This window comes from Neodiprion pinetum, chromosome 1 (genome assembly GCF_021155775.2).
Source record: "Neodiprion pinetum isolate iyNeoPine1 chromosome 1, iyNeoPine1.2, whole genome shotgun sequence".
Taxonomy (NCBI): Eukaryota; Metazoa; Arthropoda; class Insecta; order Hymenoptera; family Diprionidae; genus Neodiprion; species Neodiprion pinetum.
The window spans coordinates 25,615,164-25,642,748 of record NC_060232.1 but is presented as its reverse complement, the minus strand read 5'-3'; the positions used below and the strand labels follow the sequence as shown (position 1 = coordinate 25,642,748).

At 39.5% G+C, this 27,585-nt stretch overlaps 1 protein-coding gene across 2 annotated transcripts in view; it reads right to left on the bottom strand.

Annotated features, from left to right (window-relative positions):
* The window catches only part of LOC124224818 (beta-1,4-N-acetylgalactosaminyltransferase bre-4), a 97,372-nt gene that overhangs the window by 59,101 nt on the left and 10,686 nt on the right, over positions 1–27,585 (bottom strand). The window contains exons 1-2 of one of the 2 annotated variants that reach the window (XM_046637025.2): positions 17,549–17,842; positions 3,352–3,400 (exon numbers count right to left, since the gene is read on the bottom strand). The gene's annotated coding sequence lies outside the window, so the exon portion shown is untranslated. Of the gene's footprint in view, positions 1–3,351; positions 3,401–17,548; positions 17,843–27,585 lie in introns of those variants that run through there. The other variant, XM_046637033.2, reaches the window with a different exon arrangement.

The window sequence follows — 27,585 nt, the reverse complement described above, 5'->3', positions numbered from 1 at the left end:
GGTTGAAAGCCTGAACCCCAAGTAACTTTTAGTTGGAGCGTTAAGTAAAACTGGTATCCTGAACGTTACTAAGGACTGTTTGCACAGCGGATTTACAGGGGCCAGGACTACCTTTGTCAGGATATGTGATTTTTCGGATAATCTTTATTTATAGACGGAGTTAAACGAAACGGTATTAACTTGGTTGATTCAGGAACTATACTTTGAGATTTTTTAGGATCTGAAACAGTGCACTGGACCCAACGCTTCAAATTCGGATATCGGGACTACGATTATAGCATATTTCGAGTACTCGAGTACCCGGGGTATCCTAACTATCCGAACTATCCAAGCCATTCGAATAGTTGGAGCACTTGATTTGTTTGGATACCCAAACTATCCAAACAATACGAATAGTTCAGTTTCCCGCGCGGGGTTCGTGTTAAGATAATTGTACTACAAGTATTACAGCTACGTGTTAGTTATAACTACTATTACACGTGTAATCTTGAAAATATTTGCGAATTCACTACGGATTTTCTGCGCAGAAGTGGAGCAAGAGGAATTGCCGTACATTCCGTGTGGAGTCGACGGTTAAATCACAACCTCATAAAACTTTGTTGCCAAAACACATAACTGTTTTTCAAATTTCTTAAACCATACTAATTATCCGGATTTGAAGTTTCATTAATTACTGAACCGAGTAATTCGTGTAATCTTGGGCTGTGGCCAAAAATGGTACAAAGGTGCTTTGATCCAAAGACTAATTTTAGAACAATAAAGTGTACCAGGTATCAAAAACTTCTGTCCTAAACTTGTTCAACGTTTGATTTTGCTGATGAATAGTGCGATTAAAGAGATTGAAAATCAAATGCATAGATGAAGCATTTTTTAAAGATTACCATAAATTGGGCATTTATCCTATCCAGCTGTCGCGTACACGTTAACGAGTTTTACTTCCTGAACCTGAGCGTCGTTTGGCAATAAATTTCGGTAGCAAACTTGCGTCGAAATTTCAGTAAAAGTTATATAACCGAAGGAAGAGAAGGAAGAGTTGATGGCGGTAATTATTAGAAGGAGGGAGAGTCCCTGACCCCATGAACATTAATTTTTTAGTATAAACTAAGCCGAGGGAATGGCCGAAGGCGAGCAGCGTTATACCCGCGAGAAGTAGCTTACGTATATAGGTGTTGGTACCAGAAAACTACAATTTCCATAACCCGTTCCTTCGGTTGTGTAATTCGCTTCGAAGTGACAAGCCGATGTCACGCAAGCCGTATTGCGATGATGAAACGCGTTATGGCGATTAGTCGACTCGATAAGAACCCCAGACTATTATCCTAATAATCGTTGCAAGGAAAATCATTTTCATCGCATGGACGTCTGTCCAAAGTACGGTGCGGTAGTCGACAGTGATTATATCCCTGCTCGTATAAGTAGTAATAAAGAAAAAAAAAAAAATAATCGATAATACACGTCAACGTCGAACGGTTCAAAGTTCATTCACAGAGGTGTTGAACATCTGGTTTTCCTATATTATTACTATGTACGTATCCCGCAATATCGCAGCGATACCCAGCTATTACGGATATCGTTTACTTATCTGATCGTGCATTTGAAACCTGTTTGAAAATCGATAGGAAAATTACGCGTAAGATTCTGTTAAATACCTATTCAGCATCGCTGATTCCAATTAATCGACAGTACGTCAATTAGGTGTTGTTGTTTCAAGTTTTTCTTCGTGGAACTTTGATCTTTGAAACGCAATTGCTCGTTCGAGTAAAATTAGTCAAATGAAACCGACGGAACGGGGAATAGTATAACTATATAGACGGTCTGTCGGGAAGTTAAAGAATCGGAAAACTCCCCTAGCTTTATATACCGAAGCTAATTCCTTCCGTCTCCGAGACGCTGCTGCAGAGATAGCGTGCGGTGTTATCGTGTCTGAGTAACCTATTCAAGGTGTTCGTCTTAAATTATACTTGCAATACGTTAGATAAGAAAGTTCCTTCGGCCTTAAATATTTATCCGTGCTAATTGTATTCCCGGGGTAGGAATACTCCGACTAACGTACAATGTACAGTGTCAGTTTGATTTTATTGGCCTATTATTCATGCAGCTCAAGAATTACGTAAGCATAGAAAAAAAGTATTTCTAACGATCAAGAATTACCATGAGAATCGAAAAAATATCACGATACTATTTCGACATAATAATTAACGCTGCAGGTACAATATCAAGGTTGATAATAAAATACTCATAAACGAGTTTAAAAATTTCAAAATGTCCATAGTTTCGAAAATCACTAAACAACAAATCCATGATGGACATATTTGCGAAAGACTAAATCGTTAATCCTCGACGATTAGTTTTCACTACATCTAACATGCAGTACAACCTCTCAATAGTTCCCAGAGTATTTACATTCGTTATTTTTTCTACTCGAGTCGTATCAGCGGAGCGGAAATGGTTACTAAATTTTTTGGTTCAACGCTAATAAAGAAACAGTAGGCATAAATAAACGCCAACACGCATAGACCACCAGAAGAAGGAGAAACCGTACTGGAATAATAAACGAGACGTCGAACGCCAACGACAAATCGATATACGGACACCTATACCTGCGCCTTTAACGCGTACGGCTCATATGAAACTGATTAGTAGTATCCACCACACGGGGCGGTTCGAATAATAATTAGTTTCCTGTTAATAACCAGTTTCAACGGACTCGAATATATGTACATGGTTTTACGAGATCCTGATCCGCGTTTCAGAAGCTTAGACAATTGCAGGTCTTCTTACATGGGAAGCCAACTTTTCGATGCTGATGTAACGAATATAATACATCGATCATATTATTTATTGAACAATGGAGATCAACAGATCTATTGAACGGGAGAAAATCTTTATTTGGTTTATCCTTAACAAAATAAACAGCAGGTCGATGAAAATGGGCGTATAATGGTAGGACCCAAAAGCTTGATAAGAGATATTATCGCCTTTTAGTCGATAATCGGTATTTGTTACCCGTGATTAACGTCGTTATTCAAATTTTTTGTTGAATATTTCATTGGTCTATTGACCATTCCCAAATTGAAATTCTTCGAGTAATTTGTAGGTAAATCCGCAATTATCATATTAAAACAGTTAATCGGCTCGATTGAGCAGATGAAAAACTTTGAGCTGTGTAATATCTTTAAGATAGCTTGTGAGTCTCAACTCCTGCTTCACTATTCAATCGAGAAACAAAAATAATAAACACCGCTAGTAAATGTGTGCAACAAACCTGAAATTTTCGTACGCAGAATATGCAGCGATTAAAACGAAGGTGAAAAAAAAAACGATCTAGAAATTATAAAAAATTTAACTCACCTCAATCTGCGAAGTTGAATTAGATTTTGGTAACTGAGAAGTTGAGCACCTGTAACATAAAATATAAGTCTCGGTTAGTTGATTGCTGCGTGGGCTCTGATTGAATGTCACATTGAAAACGAGGACAAATACGTCAATTGACGATGTTGGTTAGCCCGAATAATTGAGAAATAGCTAGTTTTTTTATTTTTCATGTCACGCATCGTTATTCGCGTTGAAGTAACGTACGAATTCGATAAATTACATACATGCTCGTGTAATTCGTTCGACACGGAGCATATTTTTTCTTTCTATTCTTTACCGAGGACAAAATCGGTGAAGAATATTTCGCAGCGTTGTTCTAAAACAGATTCAGATTTCCAAGCAGCGGAGCTAGATACAGAACTGAAATAAATTCCAGATAGCATCGTAGAAGAATACAAAAGCACACTATGCCTAGGTACTGTCAAATACCTGAATAACTTGCTGATCACGACTGAAATCTTTTTCAGACCTGCCACATTGTTTCACACTTCTACACGCGATGCCGCGTTAAAAAAGATTGAAATGGAAGTTAGCAGTAACGAGTTCTTCGACTTCACATTGGTAAAGTGTCGAATGAGGAAAAATACTGACAACGAGGAAAAAAAATTTGATACTGGACCGACGATATGTCTTCGGGTCAATGAATACCGATATCCGATGATACCGATTACGCAACTTCGATCATCAAGCACCTCTAAAAGGCGTGACAGAACTTTCGTTTTTCTTGTATGAAACGATCACTGTCAATTAGCAATTTTACTATGAAAGAAAAACGGATCGACGATGAGTTTCAATTCATATTGGATTTAATCAGAGCAAATTCTTTGAGAGCCGTTGCGTGCCATTCGATAGTAATTAATCTATCTGTCCTTCAAGGTTAACGACTTCAATTAGGAAAATTGAGCGATATTAGTTTATTTTATCGATCTTGATTACATGCCATATTAACATAACATCGATGAATACAACATCGGTGTTTGACAATTTTAATAATAGTGCGATTGCATCTTGGGATTTGATTTTCCGAAGTTATCTTTTTTTGGTTACATCACGCAGCAGCAAACCGATTTAATTCGGTATTGTATAAACGTCTTTCAGCAAACTCGATTGTACAGATGTTTACTCAACACAGTTTCAAGCGGAACGATGAATACCAAATCCACGTTATCAACTTTATTCCAATTTAAGATGAAAATCGGCAACTCCAGCATCGATTTCTGCCGTATCAAATGGCTCGAAATCGAGTCAACTACAAGTTTCAAGTTAAAAACTATCAGTGTCGCGTTTTCATTATGTGACAGTTTTTTTTCTTTCCTCACTTTCACTACTGTCACGTGTCATAGTTGAGAAACAATCGATACGCTTGTGTTGCAACATCTAAACCAATAAATCACAATTCGTAAAACGTGAAGTACAACAACAAATTTTCGACCTAATGGTGCAATTTTTCCGCAGCAAACTGTTGTAAGAATAAAGAGATATAAATATGTGTCAGGTATATATATGTATATAATATGTATGGGCCGTAATTAAACCGCAGTGAACAATGCCGATGATCATCTTTCTCGAGTCGTGACTCTCGCGCATAACCTTCGCCTGGCAAGGTCAACAGCGCGACTTCTTCATTCGGACGAAATCACGTTAATTGGTTAAACTTTTCCGCGTCGATAGCAAACGGCTTTTGTTCTTACGTTCCCTCGGACGATGTAGCCTAACAATTGCATATATAAAACTCCCAGAGTACCGCACCGAACAATGATGTTACGTAAATTTCACGCAGATGCGTATTAGTTGAATGAATTATCCATGTAAGAGGATTTCTGAGAAGTCAAAAGTGGCCGTGAGGTTTTCAGGAAATCTGATTGAAGACTGAAAGAGTCAAAATAACGGAGGAATAAGTGATTACCTATTACGGACAAGATTACCGGTTCATAGACACCGGGTTCCAATCATGGTCTTTGGTGTCAAAGACTAATAACACGAACCCAACATCATCGAAAATTTGACTATTCGATGAAACTTGATCGAATGAAATTTCAGATACACGTAAAAAAAAAAAAAAAAAAAAAAAACAACCGCAATGCAACGTTCATATATTCACTTGAATCGATGATTTGAAAATTGGTCCACTTGTCTGTACCGTTGATCGAAATAAAATATTTCTCTCCGAAGAGCGTTTGATATCGCGAAACGTTGCGTAAGCGCTTGATCGTGTTCCGCATGTGAGCGTTGGTGACGATTGTTGAGATCGTTACACAAGCGGTAGTACATTGGCTTCCGCCGCATGCCTCGCGTCATGCGGACCTCAAAGTTCAAGGCTCCGCAACCATCGCCTCGACTCGATCAAGCCGAGTGTCGATGGAGTTTGGAGATTACAGGTTAAGGTTCCCGGTTACTTAGGTAATTGAGGTCGATCGACCACCGCGCTTTTCTCTTCGCTTGTTGGAGAATTGGCACAAGTTTCGGGACAGTTTTCAACCGAGATCCTCAATCAACGTCAAGTGTACCAGACACCATATCACCTACGATACTTGGACCAAGTTTTGGTTAGTTTGACTTGTTTCCTGATTGTCTTGCGACAAGATGAGCTTCGTAAGCTCCGCGGAGCAACTTTTGCAAGCATCCAGGGCTGATTGATAATCGAATCAGCTTCCCGGGATCCGGCGCGCAGTTTCAGAGCAAATTTTTATCCGTATGCTGCAGGAGGGAATTGATCGTCAGGCAGAGATGGTCGTTGACTGTACTGTACCAATTATTCCTGACCAGACAAAGTGCCGTAATTCAAGCTAACCGGCGCGCTTTAATTACGGCGTATTAAACTCTATCAGTTTTCTCACTCGTCGGTTGGAAGGACACACGTACAAGGCACGTAACTGCACATCGTAAACGCTGGTGTCTGGACTTGTTGACGGTCAAATCCCTGTCGGCGTGATACTTTTTTTCAAAACAGATCGGTGGAAGTTTACGGCTAAATGGATAATAAGTCGCGTTTCTAGTCAATCTTACGAATTGTCTGGTCCACGTCGATGCCGAGCACTCTGACCTCAAGCATTTCAAAATCCATGTAAGCCTGACTGACTGACCAAGGGTACCTGAGTTGGAAAATTCAAGTTTCTGCAAAAACTCTTCATCATGGGGTTCACAAATTTTTTGGAAAAAAGTTCCACATTTACAAGTTATTCCCTCACATTTTTCAAGTTCTAGCAAGTCATTGAAACCTATATCGTTCAGCTTATAAACTTTGTATTCGGTTCGTCTTGAATTCGAATTAATGAAAAATATAATGTACGAAATAGTCAGTTTCAGCCAATTTGTTTTCTCGACGAAGAAAAGTTGAATCATCGCACGAAAAAACCATTTCTAATTCACATGATAAAAAACTGATGTTTTTAATTTTTTCCATTACCAAATTAAAAATCCTCTGAAAGTTTCAGACTTTCCAGGCGTGTGGCAACCCTAATTACTTTTGCTTCTAGGTGATTCGTTTTACAAACAGCGAGGCACACGATGCTAGTAATAAGCGTATAGTTCGCTTGTTATAATTGAACAAAACACAACGATAATATAACCGGGATCGTAACTAGAAATTGGAATCTCGTGCTCCTGACGGTTAGTCGATTGGAAGTGGTTCCTTGAAATAAATTCAGAGGAGATTAACCGGTGATTAAAGCGGTTGAGCAGCAACGACGATGGATGAAGACAGACATATATAGACAACCGACGAAGTGGCCACAAGGGGCTAAGTCAATTTTCTGAGCACACCTTTTCAATTTCCGTTTAAAACGACGTAATTTTTCAACCGTTTTGTTATTCAGCCTGATTCTTCAAATTACGCTACGAATTTCCCAGCCCATTTGTAACAAATCACCGGTTGTTCGCCTCGTCGAGGCCTCTGCAAGTATAATATCCGTACAATTAGGGTACGAAATTCCGGAATATTCATCCGTAGTCTCTATCTTCCGCTACCGCATAAACTCAACGACGGGATCAACTTGGGCAAGTATTTCTAGTATGGAAGCTACTAATAAGGCAGCAAATTTCCCAGGAAGCTTCTGCCAACTGCCATGGAAACTTTACCTACGAACTTATTCTCTACCGTTTACGTATACTACTCGTATCCGTGTTGTGCGACTCGTTGTGCGGATAGGTGCGCGCTTATGTGTGAAACCATATCTTTCTCTCTCTCTCTCTCTCTCTCTCTCTTGAAAACGTGTAGCCAGACAGTGTGTATGGCATAGATAACTAAACAGCGAAGCAACGGCTGCAGGGGCTCAGGATATACTTGCAGTAAAATCTCGTTACGAAGCTTTTCAGGGGAATTGCATTATAACCAAATTTATTTATGTAACACTGGTATAGTTACGCGTCTTTTTTAGCCTGCGTTCCGCACGTGAAGTAGTCGTTTCTGCGACAGTGCAAGAAAAAAAGAAACATCGGAGTAAAAAAAAAAGTACGTTTTTTTTGTATTCCGTTATGAAAAAAATTTTTTATACGACAATTTTTTTAATAAACTACATATCGCGAGCACGGTCAAGGCAAAGACTTTTTTCCCACGCGTATTTGAAACATTTGTCTTCGTGTGGCGAACTTACACTCGGAGTAAAAAGGCTTAATTTTGATGCACGATCTATACTATTTAAATACTAGTCGAATGTAGGATATGTGCTGGTTGTGAGCGCGGCAAATTTGTTAATTTTGAAAAAGTTTAACGAAACTTGCGACTTGTATTTCTACGTCGAAATTAATGAAGAAAGGTCAACGATAAAACTTGGTGCGCAGTATTGCAGTGCTTTTTTATTCGTTCTGTGTATTTTTCTTTTTTTTATTAATCACAGTTTGCATGAATAAAGGATGAGTCAGGAGCCCCATCGCTGCGTCACGATGCATTTCAAAATCGAATCAGATTATACCCGACCTCAATCTGACAATGAGTACTATTCACCAAATTTAACATCAATTTCTTTGATAATTTGGGCGGTAATTTTTGGTAGCGTTTTTTCAAGAATTTTATTCAATTTTCATATCGTAAATTCTTGCCTGCCTCTACAATATAGAGCAATAAATATTGACAATCTGTTTATAATCACGAATAATTAGTTATAAACGAAATGGAATTAACGAGTGAGTAGATATTCTAAAAAAATTAATTACGCTGTTATATTTCTTTACGAATTTATGTTGGATAAGTATGAATTGAATTTTATGACGAAACTGCGATGTGAACGAAAGGTTATTACCCGTGTAATGGACTGTAACGAACGTTCACTGAATTCGTGCTAACGAGTTGTACCTGAAAACTGACTGCTAAGATGTTTCGCATGATCCAAGAAGACTCAGACTCTGAATCATTTGAGGACGCTTTTATGGACAGGCTGTGCAAAAATTATGTTTCAATGCATATATATTATACATACGCAGTATATTGACTCTGAATTAAAATGGCTTATTCCTTAGTTGAACCAGACACGAAATGACGCTATTTTTAAGAGTTTTTACTTGATTGAAAAGGAGACGTAGAGAAATATCACTGTTTCAAAACACGTTTGAAATTAATTTACGGAATGAAGGTGGATTCATGAATTTTTTCAAATTAAATTCATGATACACGTACCTATACATTTAATACTCCGGTATAAAATACTCAAATTTTTTCCTTAGACGCGCAACCGGAATAACTTTACGAGACGAAGTGAAAATTTTTGTGCGAGTTCAGAAACTTATTTTTTAGACTAAAAAACGTAATTGCGATACACCGCGGAAAAACTTGTTATTTCAGACGTGTGTATAAATAATTAATACAAGTATATGAACACTCGGTTTGTTTTCTTTTACTATTTTCAAATTTTTATTCATTTTTTTTTTTCATGTTTTATACAGCATCGCAAGTTACACCACGTCTCAAAAACTTTTCAAGTGACGGGCCTCGACAAAAAGTTAAGTGTGATGCCTACAGCTTCGTATACATAAATGAGTGAAAGTCCCCCTTGGAAAGTTTTCGACATTAGTTACAGGAAAAAATTACGCCGGTGTACGTGTCAAGGTTGAAATACGAACCGAATACGAAAATAGAGACGATAAAAAACGACAATAAGCGAAGGATGAGGTAATTGGGCAGAGAACTAACGTTTCTTTCCGTGAAAAAAATTATTTAATCGAGCTGCAGGTGCTCGCGACGTAGGTAATTACGTGTTTATAATTCAGGTGTAGTTATGGTGAATATATAGTACATTCAGCGTAATATGTATGGCACAATAACGGTAAATACCTGACAAAAATATTTATAATACATTTTCAACTTTGAATTAATTTGTACATTATTTTCCGTTAGGAATTTCATGTTTCATGGAATTTGCACAAACACGTATCTTTCTTTTTTTTTGCACTCTAGCCCCAGGCCAAGGATTCTTTTGTTTTGTAAAAAGCTTTGGTGTTTTTTCATTATACGTCAATATAAAAAGGTGAAGAGAATTCTGAAACGGATTTCTGAATAAAGGCGAATTGTTTTTTTGTTTTTTTGAATACTCAAATACTATGTTGGGAAATATTACGAGCAAAGATTGCATGGGCTCCATTATCTGTTTACCGACTTAAATCTGGATTAGCAAATATAAATGGAGGGTTCGATTTCCGCCCGTGTCCTGAAAATTTGCGAAATAAAAATACCAGACTATCGGTAACCTCAGGCGGTTTAAATATTATATAGATAAGTTATATAAACCGAATTCCGCACGTCGATGGAATAAGGACGGTATTGTTGAGTCGTACGCTTACTCAAGAAGCTCGTACAACTTCTTTGGAATTCTTCGCGGGTATAAAGGGAGTTGGCAAAGTTATCCGAATCAAATTTCATTTTAAAAAGAAAACCGGTGTATCCAGCATCTCGTCTTGGCCCACTTTAAGACGAAACGAAACTGGTCGAAGATGAAAGCATTATCGGTAAAAAGTTTAGGTTACCGAAAGGACGAGAAGTTTTAAAAAAAAGTCACCAAATTTGACCCTTTAGAAGTTTCGAAGTTTAAGAAGCTTATAAAATCTCGTGTAACCAATTTTTAGTGGAAAAAAAAAATTACGAATAAACAGGAATAAAATAATGAGAAAAAAGTCAAATTAAATGGAACGTCGGCAGCATAATTCAGCGATTCATTCCTCTAATTAATCAAACAAATATACCGATGCTAAAAGATTGGTACAATTATAAATAATTTACGACAGCGAATGATAATGCATTTATTTATATATAGTATCGGAACATCGCAGAAGAATGAAGACCAATCAAGTACGGCGTGCATTTCAAATGATGAAACGGACAACGTATGAGAATCGAGTCTGATCAGCGTTCAATCACCAGTCTTTGACTATATACAGTTGTTCGTAAAAGTGACCAGCGTATATAGTTTTCGCATCGATTATCCCTCAGAAAACTAAGACTCGATATCCACTGCCGATATTACTGACTTTATGTATCAAACCGCAATTTCAAAGTCTTATAAGCTCTGCAGAAATTCAATCCCTCGATTAAACGTTCCTATGCACGTAGTCCTGGATGGTGCACCGTGACGCGAGATAGAAGAGCTGCGACGTATACGAATACATACATGCCGGGACAATCTCTTGAAACTTGAAAATCAACTGCGCATGCGCCAAATACTCAATCTCATTGGTCGGCAAAATTTTTGTCTGCGACGCAGAGGGCCAACTTACACAAAATGTGTACCTTTGAATTTTCAAAGAGCATATGAGCGTTGAATTCCGACCGTTATTTGAAGAATCAACTATCCGACCCAATAACAAATGCTTTCCAAACCTTTCCGAGCCGCTACCTCAATTATTTGAGGTTCTAACCTCGAAAATTCGTATCAACTACATCGCCGCCAGAAACAGGACAACTGAAAACTCGGGATGGCCAGCCTGCGCGAACCGCCGACAAAACTCGCGCATGCGCGGTTGATTTTCAAGTTTCAAGAGATTTTCCCGGTATATATTTATATACATGTTGCGGTCAAACGTTTGTACAGGATGTTGATAAGCCTCCGGCGACTATGAAGAAAGTATCCGTTTCTTTTATCTGGATTTTATTTCTTGATCTAAATTACTGTCGACGAAAATTGGGGCAATTGGTAGGCAATCGAGTAAGATTTGTAAGACGACAGCGTTTGTATTCCCTTCCAACCGCAAATCGTTTAGATATAACTCTTCACTTTATAGTAATTTACGCGCAATTGATCGTAAAAAAAATTCTTCAACGTAAGATTGAACCGGTAATAAATTTATCAACATCCTTTGCAAAGGTGCATTTCTCGATAATTATTGCAAGTGGTTGTAATAATTAATACGCGGTTAGGTTTTTTCCTCTATTTTATCTACGTCAAAAAATCAAGGATATACTCGTTGACTAAAGCCGACAAATGAACAATTTGCAGTTAATCATCTCCATTATCATGAAGTGTGTACAACAAATATGTATAATTATCATGTTTAGCATCGCTGGTTATTTCGATTATGTAAACTACTGCAGTTCAATATTCATTGCAACGCTGCCGTTTATAAATAATTATTCACGTCACTTGTCGAAGAATAACAACTATTCTCTCGGTGATAAATTGAAGTAATTGAAAAAATTACAAGGCCTTTTTTTGTTTAATATACATATATGTATATAATATATATAAATATATGCAATAAAAGACCTTGTTATTTTTATATCGTCATATACATTTTATTATATATATATATATATAAGGATGCAGCGAAATTAAGCTGTTGAATCCAACACCAAATAAGGTATTTAAGACCATTTTACTCTGGAATTCGAGCGATTTAATGTAACATTTTCGCTTCAGTTTACGAGGCAATCAAAATTACATTTCGTCGTATATTGAGCAGATAATTATGATCTGGATTCTTTTCGTGTAGCTTCGTTCATTACATAAATTTAAAATCTACTGGTTCATAGTTATTATTGTATGCAGAGAAGGGAGGTACTTTTAATTTAGAAGAGCTTTTTTTTTTAGAAGAGGACGTGTACATGAAACGTTAAGCGAAATGAATTTCGTGCTTTAATTGGTTTTCCCCGCTCTTAAAGAATCAAAATTATAAAATTGCTTTGAACCCGCCTCGAGAAAAGTGAGAATTTAGTAACATGGATCAAGTTAAGGTTATCCGCGTCTATTTCCAGTTTGCGGAATTTTAATCCTTGAAAACATAGCGCGTCTTCAATACTAAAAATTATAATATCAATATCTTCGAGATTAGCACTAATGAATCAGCAGATAACCCGCTTATGCACGGACGACGTCAGTCAGTTATACTTTTTACATTTCGCGTACCGTGACTGACGGATTCTTGAATGCACCGTGTGATAAAATATGAAAATTTGGCTCACATATTCAAAAAAATTCCGTAGAACTATATACACGTGAAATTAATTTCAATCGAGAAGAATTAACCAAATCCAAGTTTCTTAAATCGAAAAACCAGTCCAACTTACTTGCCTTGTTCGAAAAACGAAGAGAGGAATTTCTTCATTTATCGCGGCCCTATTAAAACCGAAGGTATTTACTGGATTCCTATGGACAGAATCTAACAGACTTTATCTCTCGAATAGCTCGAGGCAATCGCAGTGAAAGCGCGACTGCTGCTGCAGGTTATATAGAGACTGCGTATAGCTTTCAATTCTCATTGAAGACCTTGCCTTACGATTTGATACGAATATTTTTATAAGAAATTCTATAAGTAATATTCGTTCATTTTCTTTCACTTGCGAACAGATCTAATATGTCTGGATAGTTATCGCTTTGTATTAGTTCATATCTAGTATGATAATAAATTTCAACTTAAATTTTATACAGTAGAACAAGTTCTAACAGAAAAATTGACTTGCAACAGCTTGTATTGTTCCAAGATAAGTAAACACATTATAAAAAATACATCATATTTACTTCAATCTAAAACCTCGCTCGTATCTCCAAGTAGAATAAAATACCAAGATCATTTTATCCGATAATTTATGAAATCAAGAAATTTTATCATTACACACTTCCTCGCGAAAAAATTTCTTCACCTTCAACATGCGCATGTGCCAAATTATTTTTTTTTCCTCTGTAAAAAATAATTGACCTCAAGGTCCTGTGAGTCAAGAAGGAAAAAAAGCAAGAACTTCCTTTTTCCTGTAACACATAAAACAATTTTTCAACAGCTACGATAAAATTCACAAATACCTTGACCTTCCGGCTAACTTCTTTTCAATCCGAAACAAAACGCGACTTCGATTCTCTGCGAATTATGCAACAATGCATCATTCCATTTCCCCACGCGAGCCTTAATAGTTCATACAGAATCGGCCTCGCACTTTGTTTCGGACAAAAAACAAGTTAGTCGAAAGATTGAGGTATTCCCGCATTTTACTGTACACACCCGCAAGTTACGCTCCGGCAACTTAATTGTTCTTGACAAGTGCAGATAACGTGCCTAAAATGTCGCGTCGCGTACAACGAGAGATAAACCACGGAGCTTAATGCCCTGCAGCATCCTCAAGTGAAAGAGAACGAAATGATGTCTCCAAGGGTCGTGGCGCATCGCGGGGTGAAGTAGGGGATGGATTGCTGCAGCCACTCGACAAGGGAGGACCTAATCCCAGATCCTGGACTCGTTGCACCGTGTGGCTCTTCGATAGACAGACGCGAAACGTGTTCGCCAAAGAGAGAGCCGAAGCGAGACAGAGAGAGAGAGAGAGAGAGAGAAAGAGAGAGAGAGAGAGAGAAAGAGAGAGAGAGAGAGAGCGAGAGAGAGAGAGAGAGAGAGAGAGAGAGAGAGAGAGAGAGAGAGAGAGAGAGAGAGAGAGAGAGAGAGAGGGTGGGGGCCTAGTCAGCAGCACCGACGAATCAATACCATGTTGCACATACACACAAGCCCCCCGTGGGCTAATGGTGCATCATAAATATTTATTAGCTCAAAGATGTCCAAGTACATATGTGTGTCTGTATATATATATATATATATATATGTATGCCGTTCATGACCTACGTCCATATCATAGATATGATGCAGCAGATAAGATTCTCTGCAGAGACGTTTTGCAACTGGCGAAAAATTAAATCGTTCGCGACATGCCATCGGTTAGATGTTTTGCACTCGTTGTCAGATGGTGAATTGGGTTATCGGATGAAGAGAAATTTTTTGGACGTATTAGGCGGAGAAAGGAACAATAATTAGGTCATATTTTTGTTTTTAATTGATTAAACAAACGTTGAGGATAATACAGCAGGTTTAAAATTGCAACGATACGACGTCGCCCATGCTGATAAGGTGTATATCTGTATTAGGGTGATCGTTATTTGGATTATGGAAAACTTCAAACCCTGTGGTCAAGGGTTAGGAGTTCTCTAAGAATCTTAAAATATTACAGCGTTACTTTCTACGTATTTCGAACCGATTTGGGAGGCGGAAGGGGTAAAATTAATTTTGACCCTAAATAACCACCAACCTAATCTGTATATTACGAAATCATCTTATTTGAAGAAAAAGGACGAATAAAACCTATTTATTTTCTGTTTCTCGACGTTAGACACGTTTAAGGGAACTAATTAATAAGAGGATAGGATTTTTGGTATTTTATTAAGTGTAAAATCAAATTTGTTTCACGTAAATTTTTATCAAAAAGTATTTAAATAATAAAAAAACTTCCCCTCCATTCTGGCATTGATATCTCGGTGAAGGGTTATCTGAAGATAAAGAACAAAGATTGATAAACGTCTACACAAATTTAGCTATCGTTATATGTGACCGTTTTCTTTTTTCATTATTATAACACGGCGACGGATTAAATTTTTTTTTTTTTGTTCAAGCCGTCGCTATTTCGAATAATCGTGAAAAAAAAAACGATCACGTACAACGATAGCTGAATTTGTATATATATATTTATAAAATTTTGTTTTTTATCTTCAGACAACCTTTCACCGAGATATTAATGCCACGATGGAGGGAAAATTTTTTTATTATTCGTTAAGTCAAAGCCCGTACCTTCGTTAATTTTAAACATATTTTAATAAAAAATTATACAAAACTAGTGTAATATATACTTAATAAAATACCAATAATTCGATCCATTTGTTGATTAGGTGTCCGTGTGAAAAAATTCTTGAAATTCGATTATTTTTTCACCCGTCACAGTGGTCTTTCTCATTAAAGTCTATGTTGGCTACATGTGATTGTGCGAGGTCAGTATCTCGAAATCAGACGGCAGGTGTCTTTGTCATAGACAGCGAAACGGTTTTACAGATTTGATACCTTTTTTTGTTGCCATTATCCAAACCGAATGCAACTTTTATCTAAAGATTGGAAAAAGACGATTGTTACAAAGAATTCTCATAGAATTCGCAAAACCTGAACATCAGAACTATTTAAAACGCCTGTTAAACATTGGAAATTTTTTATTCATTTAGCTACGTCTTTTACGCTGTACAAAAAAACTTGACAAAGATTAATAAAACTCAAATTTATATTACCTCAAGGGTTTCAGAGACGAAAGTCCGCTTTTCGAAATTTTCAGTTCTGACCGCGTTGAAATCCGGAGATAACAATACTACTTATCCATAATCAAGTTCCAGCAACAAAGTCGATATAATTACACTGATAATTCTTTCACTTGGCTTTTTTCAGAATTTTCCTTGAAATAAAATCAATGTAAAGTCTTTCCAATATCCTCGTTCAATTTCGAAAAAATTAAATCAACTTTCCAAGGAAGAATTTCTGCACAAGTACACAACACGTTGTATTCTCGGCATGTTTTTTCTTTTTCTTTCTCGTCGCATTCAATTCATAGGTCGGTCGGGTCACGAAAATTAAGTCAAGTGCGTTACGGACTCCCGCATCGAAAATGTTAGCTGTTTGCATACCGCACTGATGTAAAAAAAAGGCTAGTGATAAGAGAGAAACGAGATAACCTTGGAATCCAGTTTCACGAAAACAACATTCGCAGCAGACCGTTAATTACTCGGGAAAGATGACAGCGTGACAATATGCAACGGCACTTCTGACAAAAACATTTGAATTTCAAACGGCGTCTAGCCTTTCACAAGTTAGACATTATCGTCGGTCAATAGGCACTGTATAACATGCATAGTGTGTGTGTGTGTCTAATTTATACGCTGTAGTGCTCGGTAATCCTACTCGGTAACTTTCACAGTCCCAACTTAACAACTTTCTTCAGAATGATATTGAGATATCGCTTATGTACCCTTATCAACGTGGCGTAACACGAGTTATTTGTGAGCTTTGGTGGCATAAAGTATGACCTTTTGTACAGTCGATAGGAATAATACGAACGTTGATGCAAGATTGCTGCTGCAGCCAAGAATCTTGCTCCGAATTGAGAGGAAGGATTTAAATAAAAAAAAAAAACACTCATTTTTTCAGTATAACGTGGTTTTAAAGAAAAGTAAAAATAATCGATACAGGTTATGGTTGCTTTAAACAGAGAAACTGATCGGTTTTTATGCATGATACCGTGTCAGTTTAGAATTGATTAGAATCACTGGATTCATTTTTTAACAGGAACGGAGATTACCATCGCAATTAAAAAGTGTTGTCTAGGAACGATCGGTTTTATTACACCTACCTATTCATGCAAATGAATTTCGAAGCCCGTTCATGTAATATGTACAGGTATAACGATGTGAAAAATTCCGACAAAATCTGACTTTCATTTAATTTTGTTTTCTTTTAGTTTTGTATTTCACAAGCTCGAATCGTTAGTTAACCTTCGGAATAACCCGTGACAAAGTATAATTGAAATCATAAATACCGTGCGATCAAGTAATTTTCCTCATCTCTGTCACTGTCGTTTCACTTTTAATAAAAAAAAGTTGAAAGTTGAAAGAACGAAAGTACCGCTTTCGTTCGTGAAATAAAACTGACCCGAATCGAGGAAAGCGACTGAATTCTTGTCGGTAACGTTTGTCAAACTATAAAACTCCAAAGTGTCCCAAGTGCATGATAAAATAAACTTGAAGCCAATCCGAAAAATGGCTCGAGTTATTAAGAAAAAAAAAAAAAAAAAAAACGTTGAACAAAAAAGTGTGTAGTATGCATTCGCTCCGAGATTTGTCCACATGACGTAACTACAATAATCCGCAATAGTAAATCTGAGGCAAGATATCTAAGCCGTGACACTGACCTTTCGAAAGAAGCGTCCGGATTAGTTTACGAAGCCAGAAGACGACTCGTTGAGTCTGTAAATCTTGGACCTTCGACTACCACCCGGAGTCTTTTTCCCCAATGTTTTTGTAACCCATCACGTTCGCAAACCTTAGACAAAATTCAACTAGCACAGACCGACAACTAGGTAATAGAAAGGATTCGCGCACGTGACGATTGGAGAACACGGACGTCCAACCATCGATACGGACCCAGAAGAACGCGAACCACGTCGCGCAGAGGCCAGCGACAGACTGACGAGACTCGAGCCTCTGGCATTCGACGTAATTCGCGTCTAGCAATGGCACGAGAATCTCCTTCCCCGGCGGTGCTTTCACTCCCGGTTTAGCATTGGTCAGCCGATTATTCGTTGTATGCATAGCTCGAAGTAGTAATGAATTATCACCGTTTTTCAACCATCAACAGCGGACTCATCTTACTCTGTCTTGACTAGCTTTACGTGTATTTTCCCCTCCTCCGTCCCTCCCCCACCTCTTCCTCCTCTCTCTTTCTTCCCCTCTCTTCTGATGCTGCCTACTTTATTCGTTTCAACCTGTTTACACGGTGTCCCTGTAACCGTTTGTATTGACCATAGATACTTGTGTCATATCACCTCGTAGTTTCGTCATCGATTTTTTCCTCGCGTCTGTAAGGACCTTGCACGAAGACGTCATTGTTCTCAATTTCGAAAAGTCACGCAGCGTACGTTTTGGGTTGCAAATTATTTTTTATCCACTATTCGTTGAGGGCATCTGATTTCGAATCAGAATACATGATTAGGTATATTGTACCTGCTGACAATTTCGTCCTCTCATTGTACGCGTCTCCGTATATTCGTATGAAATTTCAAAAGATAACAACTTCAGTTCCCGCGGTGACTTTGATTCTGTACTTTTTAATGCAATGTCTGAAAATACGGCGTCAGTCGACAGCTACGCGTATGTAACGTGACGTAAATGCGATACGAGGTAAAGAATGAAAAGAAAAAAAAGAGCACTTGGAACAGAAAGGTGATTCAAAAGTTCCCTTCCTCGAGCCGAATACATGACCCTCTTCACTCCAAGGTCCTGTACAAACATGTAATACCATCATCTTCGGGCTACTTGGATGGATCCAAATGGTTACACCACTACAGGCAGATCACCTCAGTTCTGAAGAATTCAAGCCAAATTTCAACAAGTATCGTACACGATACGATGACAAAAACTTTGTCACAGTGAAAGAACCAATATGTTACACATTGCATTTTGAGATCATGAGAAATTGTTTTTTTCAGCATTGTGGATTACTGTAAATTCAAGAGAAAAGTACGTCGAAGTACCGTCTCCGAAATTCACTTGAAGTCACGTTGAGTCGCGGTTCGAGGCTCTTTCCATCGGGTATTTGAAATTCATGAAATCGTATTTGGAATCTACAGACGGCACTTTTGAACGGAGTTGTTTTGAGTGTCCAGCAAGTTTTCCACTCGATATCTTCTAACGCTGATTCAGATCGCCGATTGCCTCCTTTTTGACAAGTTCCGATTTCCATGGTAAGTCGAAAGTCTGCTTAACCCGCGGAGTGACCTGCATACCCAGATCGAAAGTGAAATATTTATCCGTGCTACGAGGCTTGCTGATAATTCGCGTCCGTTGCGTAACCGATTCGGAAGGTCCTGAACGTCACTTCGCCTCGTTCAAACGGTGTCGTAGAAATTTCTAAAGGGGTTTTCAGCACCGCGCGGAATTCGCTTTTGTTGCGAGTGACGGGTCAGCCTTATAACACGAATGCAAAATGAGCCCTCACCCAGCGGCTCCGTATAAACCCAACGGATTCTCGCAGCTTCGAGTCGCAGCAGCGCTTTTCACCCCGCATCCGAAGGGACGCGTACCAATGAAAGGGCTGGAACAGCGGATAAACCCCGAACAGTTATCGCGGGCAAGACCGTCAAGTCCAGACTTCCGTTGAATCGAGCAATCTGGTCGAAATTTACGACGACCTTTTTATCGTCGTTTTTTTCTCACGCTCGCCCGTTTTCATTCCTCCACCTGAAAATACGCGGTTGCGGGATATGATGCTTCGAAATCGGCGAGTTATAATAAATGTTTAACGACCGCACGTTGCATTCGGTCGCAGGGTTATACGATTTCCGGTATGAGGCACGTGAAATTTCCACCCTGCACCACCACCACCACCACCACCACCATGCACCAACAGCATCGTCAAATTCAATTCCATAAAATACACGCTTGTCGAACAATTTCGCAGGTACATTGAAATCGAAAAACGAACGTATCACCCCCGAGGGAATAACAGCTGCCGACGAGCAATTGAAAGGTATAATTTTCTCAACAATACAAGAACGGTTCGCCGTTGTCGCGTGTTATTCGCACACGTCCGTGTACAATCGTAACAAGAACAACAACAACAATAATAATATAAATACGTATACGCTTCTTCACACAGAGACCGTATGATGGGATTGGTGCAGCTGCAGATTCGCTGCGCTGAGTCGTATTATTCGCTGAATTGCGAAAGGGTTGGAACGGATCTCCGGTTATACCTGCGTGTAGCTGTGTGTCATACGGCACATCCAGCCGTGTATGTGCATGTAATCGACGATGCCGTAACACTTGGGTATGAGCCAAAATTGAAAATCGTCAGAAGTCGGGACAACACCCGGGAATTCCGCCTGAGCGAACGGCTCGCTGAGACCTTTCGGGTCTCTTCACGTTACACTTCAGGTGCAGAAACGATTTGGCTAACAAGTTCTGGGAATAGTCAGCAGTATACCCGAAGTTGTTCCGAAGCCTGCAGTAATATCGGGATCGGACCGACCAATGTTGCGGTAATGCGAATTATATACTCAATGGTTGAACTTTGCTGGTTTTTAGCAAGTCGAGAGGCTTGAAAAATCACAACCATCAAAGAAATCACCTCTTCGTTTACATTTCAGGATACCGAAGTGTACGCGAAACGCAAAATGTATCAAGAGTAGTTGGTACGTGACAAAACGGAGTGGATTTGAATTTGAAGAAACGCGCAAGAATTTTTTGCCGACTCTGGATTCTTGTTCGGATTTCACACTGTGAAAATGGTTGATAATAAAATTGATAAAAATTGTGGAACACTGTTGAACAACTTTAAGGTGAACTTGAAAATTCAACACCAAATGGTATTAAATTTAGATCCAATGGTGTTGGGTTGACGTCTGATATTGTCGGCTTGACACCAAATTATGGTCCATAGAAGTCGAAAGAAAATTTTTCTTACAGTGCAGAATGTTTTCTGCTGCACTTATCTCGTCTAGCAGCACTTTGCCATTCTCGTTTATTAACACCGCCAGTCACGTTGCACGAGTATATAATATATACCTATGAATAATAACTGATTGTCGTAAGTGATACTGACATGACCTGATGGAGAGATGATCGTTATGATTAGCTCACGTGCAACACTCCGCAAGCCTAAAAAAATTATACGTAATATTTAATTGTGTTTTAAAAACCGGATCTCTTTCTTTGTGGTATAAATTTTCCCGGTTTTTTTTTTCACGGTGAATATGAGGTGCGTTCACAACATTTGCGTAACGCTGATCCCCGCGATGTGTTAAGCACGTCTCATGCACACCTAAGTCTCACTCCTAAATCTCGAGGAGCATAAGAGAGTCTCGAGTGAGACGTAACATTATACCGCGTTTCTCAAAGAAGAAACCCGAACGGCGTTTCGCTTTGGATTATGCATCACAGCGAGGTGTTAGGTCTTAAAAGATATGCCAACGACGCCGGTGATTCTGGCATAGTACAAAATGGGATCCAGCAAAGTGCCAGATTCGATCTGTTATTTTGATACCACAAAAGATCCCGTCCATCCACAAGCGGAGCTAAGATCGCTGATCCTTGGTATTCACCTGCTTTGCATTTGGTCTGACAAAGGTGGTTCGAGTTATCCACGATGTGTCCGGGAAGGCAGTACAAAGCGCAATTTCATAGAGCGCGACAAAGACGAACTCACGGACTATCCATTTAAAATTTGTTTGTTCGGTTGACGCAAGCTTAAATTCCTGTTAACGGCCTGATCGCAGGAATGATACCATCGTAACGCAAGTTCAGGGTGAACCAGACACTCACAGGATTCAGCGCCTTTTTCGCCGCTCTCACCGTGTTTCGAGTGGCAAATGTCACTTTTGTGCTTTTGATGGGAGCTAGTCGACAAGATCTGGCGAATGCCGTGGGTAGCAGCAATTAAGTCGGCCTCGTTTCGGACGTCATCGATGTGAAGATAAGCCTGTGGATTTTGCTTGGTTGTTGAAACACACGTTGTGGCGATTCGGTGTCAGACCCGACATTCATGGGGTAGAATTAAAGTCGGCGATGTGTTGATTCCACGAACGTACGAACTTGGCATTCTTGATCCGAAGCTATGGAAAAGGAACTGTTCATAACGAGCAACGGATGTAGTAAAATTGAGGGATATCTGCGACGTGACGAGATTCTGTTCGAATGTACGGAGAACCGCGTTAAGGTTGGATACCGAACGAATACTGCTAAAGTAGTCTCTTGTGTGCAGATAAGCAGCAGCGTCGTCTGCAGCGATGCGGTGGTGAACTCGGGAATCGATTGTGATGAACAAAAAGGCGAAAATAATAGAAAGGTGGAAGCTAGCCGTGTCCCGTCTGGCTCACTCGAATATCCACTCAAGTGTCATGCACATCGGCTGATATCGCGTGATTTTCTACGTCTGCCATTGAATGGGATTCGCAATAAAGGTAAATTGAAAACCAGAAGTACAGACGGAACAGTTCTCCAGACGAAACGATTTCTTCCGCATCAGAGACCAGAGTAAAATAGTCGCACTTTTCCCTGTTTGAGGTCACGTTGCATCAAGATCTCAGTTTTTTTTTTGTTTTTATAGCCTGCTGTCGCTTATCCACTGCAAGTTGGCATAATTACTTGCTGTGAAGAATTCTACAATATATTCGAGAAGACGATAAACGGTTCTTTGGAAAACTACGATGTTAAAGTTAGTAACGATATCGTAACGAAACATTGGGGAACAAATCAGTATTTTCTTAACTAAGTTAAATTTAACAATGATTTTTAAGTAACTGAGATCTCTGAATATAAGTGTGTTTTGTTTCATTACGGTTTCCTGAATTTCAGACAATTCCGATATCACGAAATAACGGTTTTCCTCAGCATGAATCGTTACGATAACGTTACTAAGTGATGGAAAACTTCACTCATTACAATTCTTTTACTTCTTTTTTTTTTTTTTTTGTAAACGCCATTAGCGAGTTTTGCAATAAAAAATGCTAGTTTTCCTCTACAGTTTGTTAAGCTGCAGCGTATGTTCTACCTGGCTAGATGTTAAGAAAAGTACCTAGCAGACTGAAGTAGCTAAAAGAGCAGCTGCAGCCACATGATGGATGCTCAACAGCGTAATGAAGAAAACTCGCGTGATAACATTTCCGGCTAGAAACACCCAGGATCACGTTCAACTTCCGAAGTTTGCCAACTCGTAAATCTCGTCTAAACAACGCCGAGATCACCAAAATAACTCGAAGTAAAATTCCGGTCTGAAACTCTAATTAGTTCCTCGGGTATTTGAGCGAATATCGATATTCCGATAATTGACGTGAAATAAATCTGCTGTAATTAGGTATACACGTGACGAATTTTTCTGCGATTTGGGTCAAGGTTCGAATCATTTTTATTTAGAAGTCAGCGTGGACGCTAGATTTTTTTTGCACGGTATATCTTCATTAAAAATAGCGCGGTATCGAAAATCTTCACGTGTCCAAGAATAATAATTTGTAGTGCAAAGGATGTTTCAACATATGGCCAACGATCTTCGTGATCAGACTGTTCAAAGGGAAGCGCACTGCTCATAATTTTAACCAATGACGCAATAATTGAGGTAAGACCATGGACGTGACCTCTTATCGGAAAACCGGAAACGGCGAAATCAAATGTGACACGCATCCGACTGTCACGTGATAGGTAACGTCAATGCAACCCATAATTGTTTATTACAAATTGTGACTGCCGCGGTAATATAACGAATGTGAAATTGAAATACTGATTAGTTTCAAATATAATTGCAAGAGATACTTGTTACTTGTTTCAATTACAATAATTCTGTATTAGGGACAAGATTTCGAACCGCGAAATCATTTAAATTTATTAAAAGAATTATTCACAAATTCAGCAGTACAAGCAATACTCTCAAAGGCTACCAGCAATCATATGTGATATATAAGACATAGCAAAATCTACGAGAAACGTTCTTGTAATCTCAAACTTTTGAGCCATTTCCGGATTATACCATCGCAGTTTCTCGTTCTGTTATTGTACGAAAAAAGAGAACAGAAAATAAAACATTTCACCGTCACGAGTCTGCGTGGTTTCTTTTTTCGAGGCGCCACTGGTTATAATTCGTTGGTAATTAGAAATCCTTGCTTAAAGTACCTACGGAGAACTTGTAAATCTGAAACGCAAGAATGATTACGCCGGCTGCTTAGTTAAAATGCGTGAGTAACGGTTCAGCCTTGGGTTTTCTTTTTCTTTCGTTTCGTTTCTTATTATTTTTTCCCTCTCCTTTTCCAGAAATATTCGCAACCATTTAATAAAAAATTTTCTTGATCTGAAGATGAGGAAGAAAAAGTTTTACAAGAAAATTAATTCAGCGGATAAGTAAATGTTATGCATTATATATCAGCTCTATATTATGATCGTACCATTTGCAGCGGCTTTCCTCCGTTTAATGTTACAATTTCAAATGCAAAATCAGCAATTACCATTTATTTATTTGTTCATTCCCTTCGGGTGCTTCTGGAACTTCTTCAAGATTTTTCAACCGTCTCACGCCTAAAGTATAACGGCAATAAGTATCTACGAAAATTCTTTACAATCGATCAATCATATATTCGTATATAACAGATCGAATACGCGATCCAAAAAATTGTTTTACGATCATCTTCACGCTGTTTACGAATTCAAAAGATTACGCATCGTTATCGGTTTCGTATATCCACGCTTAATCCACGCATTTCAATTCAAGTTCCGTACTCGAAGTCTGCCGACCGTATCCCAGTAACTACCATCGAGAATAATATTATCTCGATAGACGGACGTATTGCGTCTGCAATGTCGCGCCATTGGTTCGATTGTGACATTCGCGTGGTATCGGAAGAAGAATAGAACATAGATGAATGGCTATCAAAGGATCCGATTCATTATAATTTTTGTCATTGCAAAAAAGGCGGATCGGCGACGTTTCTGAAAAATATTTGAAGCGGTGAAAGGAACTTTTCATAAGGGGGAAATTCTGGGCCGAATGAAGGTGTCGTAACACGGGCGTCGATCGGTGAAACGCGAGAAACATGTAAATTATGCATCCCCCGGATTTGAGGGTTTGCGATACGCGACACCCTCGCGGCAAACCCGAAAATCTCGAGGGTCAAACACGAGGAAATTATATTTCCACGGTTAAATTCGCGCGGAAATATAACAGAGGGAGTTTGAGGGAAAGAAGCCTGTATACGAATGGATTTTTCGCCGAGACGATCCCGGTTCGTCTCTGTCGGCTGGTGAAAAATTGATCGAAAGTTTATTCAAAAGTTCCTGCAACCGAAATGCCAGGTTTTAACGGCTTGGGGACGGCGAATCGATCCGAACCGAACCGAACTGAATGGTATCACAATCACGCTCCTTTTTCATGCGCAAGACTTTCCTTCCTTGGCAAAGCTCAACGCGAGCAAGTGAATTGTAGGTGCTTAAAGTTCCTACGGCTGCAAGCTCCGCGCATAAAGCCCGGACCATGGGTGCGAACTTTTGTCCCTTCCACTCGACAACTTTCTTATTTCAATTCTTCGTGATATTTCAGTCACGCCGGAATTGAATCGACGCTTTCAAATAAACGCGAAATCATTGCAACGTCTCAGCACGATGGTGAAACTTTTCTGAGATTACCGCGTCAGAAAAGTTCTTGACGAAAATTCAATAGTTTTTTTTTTTCTTTTGTACAACAGCCTATCTGCCGCAAAATCGACCAACAGATGTCGAGACGCTCAATTCATCGACTGAAAAGTTTGCGTACCGCAGGATAAGACAATTGCGACAGCAAAATGTGACATTAGTAATAATTGGACATCGTTTGTCGTCACTTTTAGAAAATTCCGTATTCATTAATTTGATTTTTAATGGATTCAACTTGTACTAAGATCCAACTTTGAGCAAGTTTCCGACCAGTCGAGTTTTCGATACTTCGTACAGCTGGTATATTGTTTAAAAATCAGTGTTCACGTAGACGAAAGAATCTTTTTCTCGTTTGTGGCCACGACCTCAGACTACTCGTAACGAATATGGCCACAATTAATGGCCACAGCTGGTACGTACCGATATTCAATCCGTTGGCATAAAATTGAAAAAAAACCACCGCCGCGCAATCCTCTCAATAAGACACGTGTGAGAAAACACCGATGAAAAAATCGCATCAACTGGGATCGCGACGTGGGAAATCAATCATCCGAAGCCTGGTGCCTTTTATGCACCTCTGTTCCAAACGAAAATATTTGTCTGATTTTGGCTGAGCTGCACGTGCTGCAATGGCGCAATTTTTCTCATCCAATAAACCGGAGAACCGGATGAATTTTTCCGATCCCTCGGCACCGGGAGACATCGGCCACCTGGGACTCCCCGAAATGACGTAGATGCAAACGCATCGACCTTCTCGGCGTAGCCGCTCGTGTTTCGGCACAACTTCCCAACCTCGGGAGTCCCACGGGGGTTTTATTGGTCCCCGTGACCCAGCTTTTCGCAGGGTTACGCGGAGACCTCGAATGACCATTGACCATTGACCGGATGATCCGGCCATGGAGAACGAGGACGGTCGCGTATGAGCACCCGGTGTGTCGTTGGTGATGAAACTTTCCGATGCATGACCGGCAGCAGCTAGTGTTCAGTCGGATCGATGTAGGTACGGATTGAAAAAATATTCAGGGTTATAACGACGCGTGGAAAGACGTTTGGGTAACGATCCGTGGAAAGCTGAAGGTGGATCGGTCGTTGCTGAAGAAGCGAGAAGTTGGGAAATTTCGCAGTGGTCTTCGTTACGTGACACGAGAAAGAGTTGATGAAAAGTATAATGAATGGCATCGCGAACCCTTTTACATAATACATCTAGTTGAACGGTGAATCGTGTTTGCGGAATGACATTCTCTCTTCCGTTCCGACGATGTTCAGGACTGGAGTATTGAAGCATGGCAAGAGGGAAGTTGACCAAGCTAGGGAGTATCAGCAGCGGATTCATGAAGCCGCAATTAATTTTGAGGATAAATGAGGCTCGGTCATTTCCGCATCCGGTACGAAGGCTAATGACTAACTTAAAATTTTCCTGGTATAAACAAAGAGGGCGTTTCCTCCGTGTGTTTATACACACATGCTGTACGTTCGTACGCATTATTTCTTCACACACGTGCACGTGCCTTCGGCCTATCCTGCGGCAGTCGAGCAGCGCATATTACCCGCTCCTTTATCCTCGACCGAAAACCGGACGCCAGGTTCCGCAAATTCCTAACAGCGACGTGAACACAGGCGCAGGGGATTGTAGTTGAGGTAAATGGGACAAGCGTAGGTGCAGGTCCCGGCACCGTAGCGAAGTATAAGCACTTCCTTAATTGAAATTCGAGGTAACAGTCTTGAGACAAAGTTCCTAACTCCGATGGTTATAAAGGACCAGCGTCTCGAGATGTCCCGAGGGACCGAAGGATGCACGTTCAAGGTGGCAATTACCAACTTCTGGAGTACGTAATTGCACAATCTTATTAAGGACTGACATACCACCGTAACTCGTACCACTTTGTTGCACTGCAGCGGATGTTTACCCGTTGCAGATGGAAGTGGCAGAGGGTGAATCTGCGGTCAGCCTGCTCCGTAAGTTCATGATAAAATATCCGTCAACTTGACGGCTGTCCGTACGGTAAACTGCCTGCCGATCAATAACAAACCGGAAAAAATGTTACGTCAACCGCTCGAC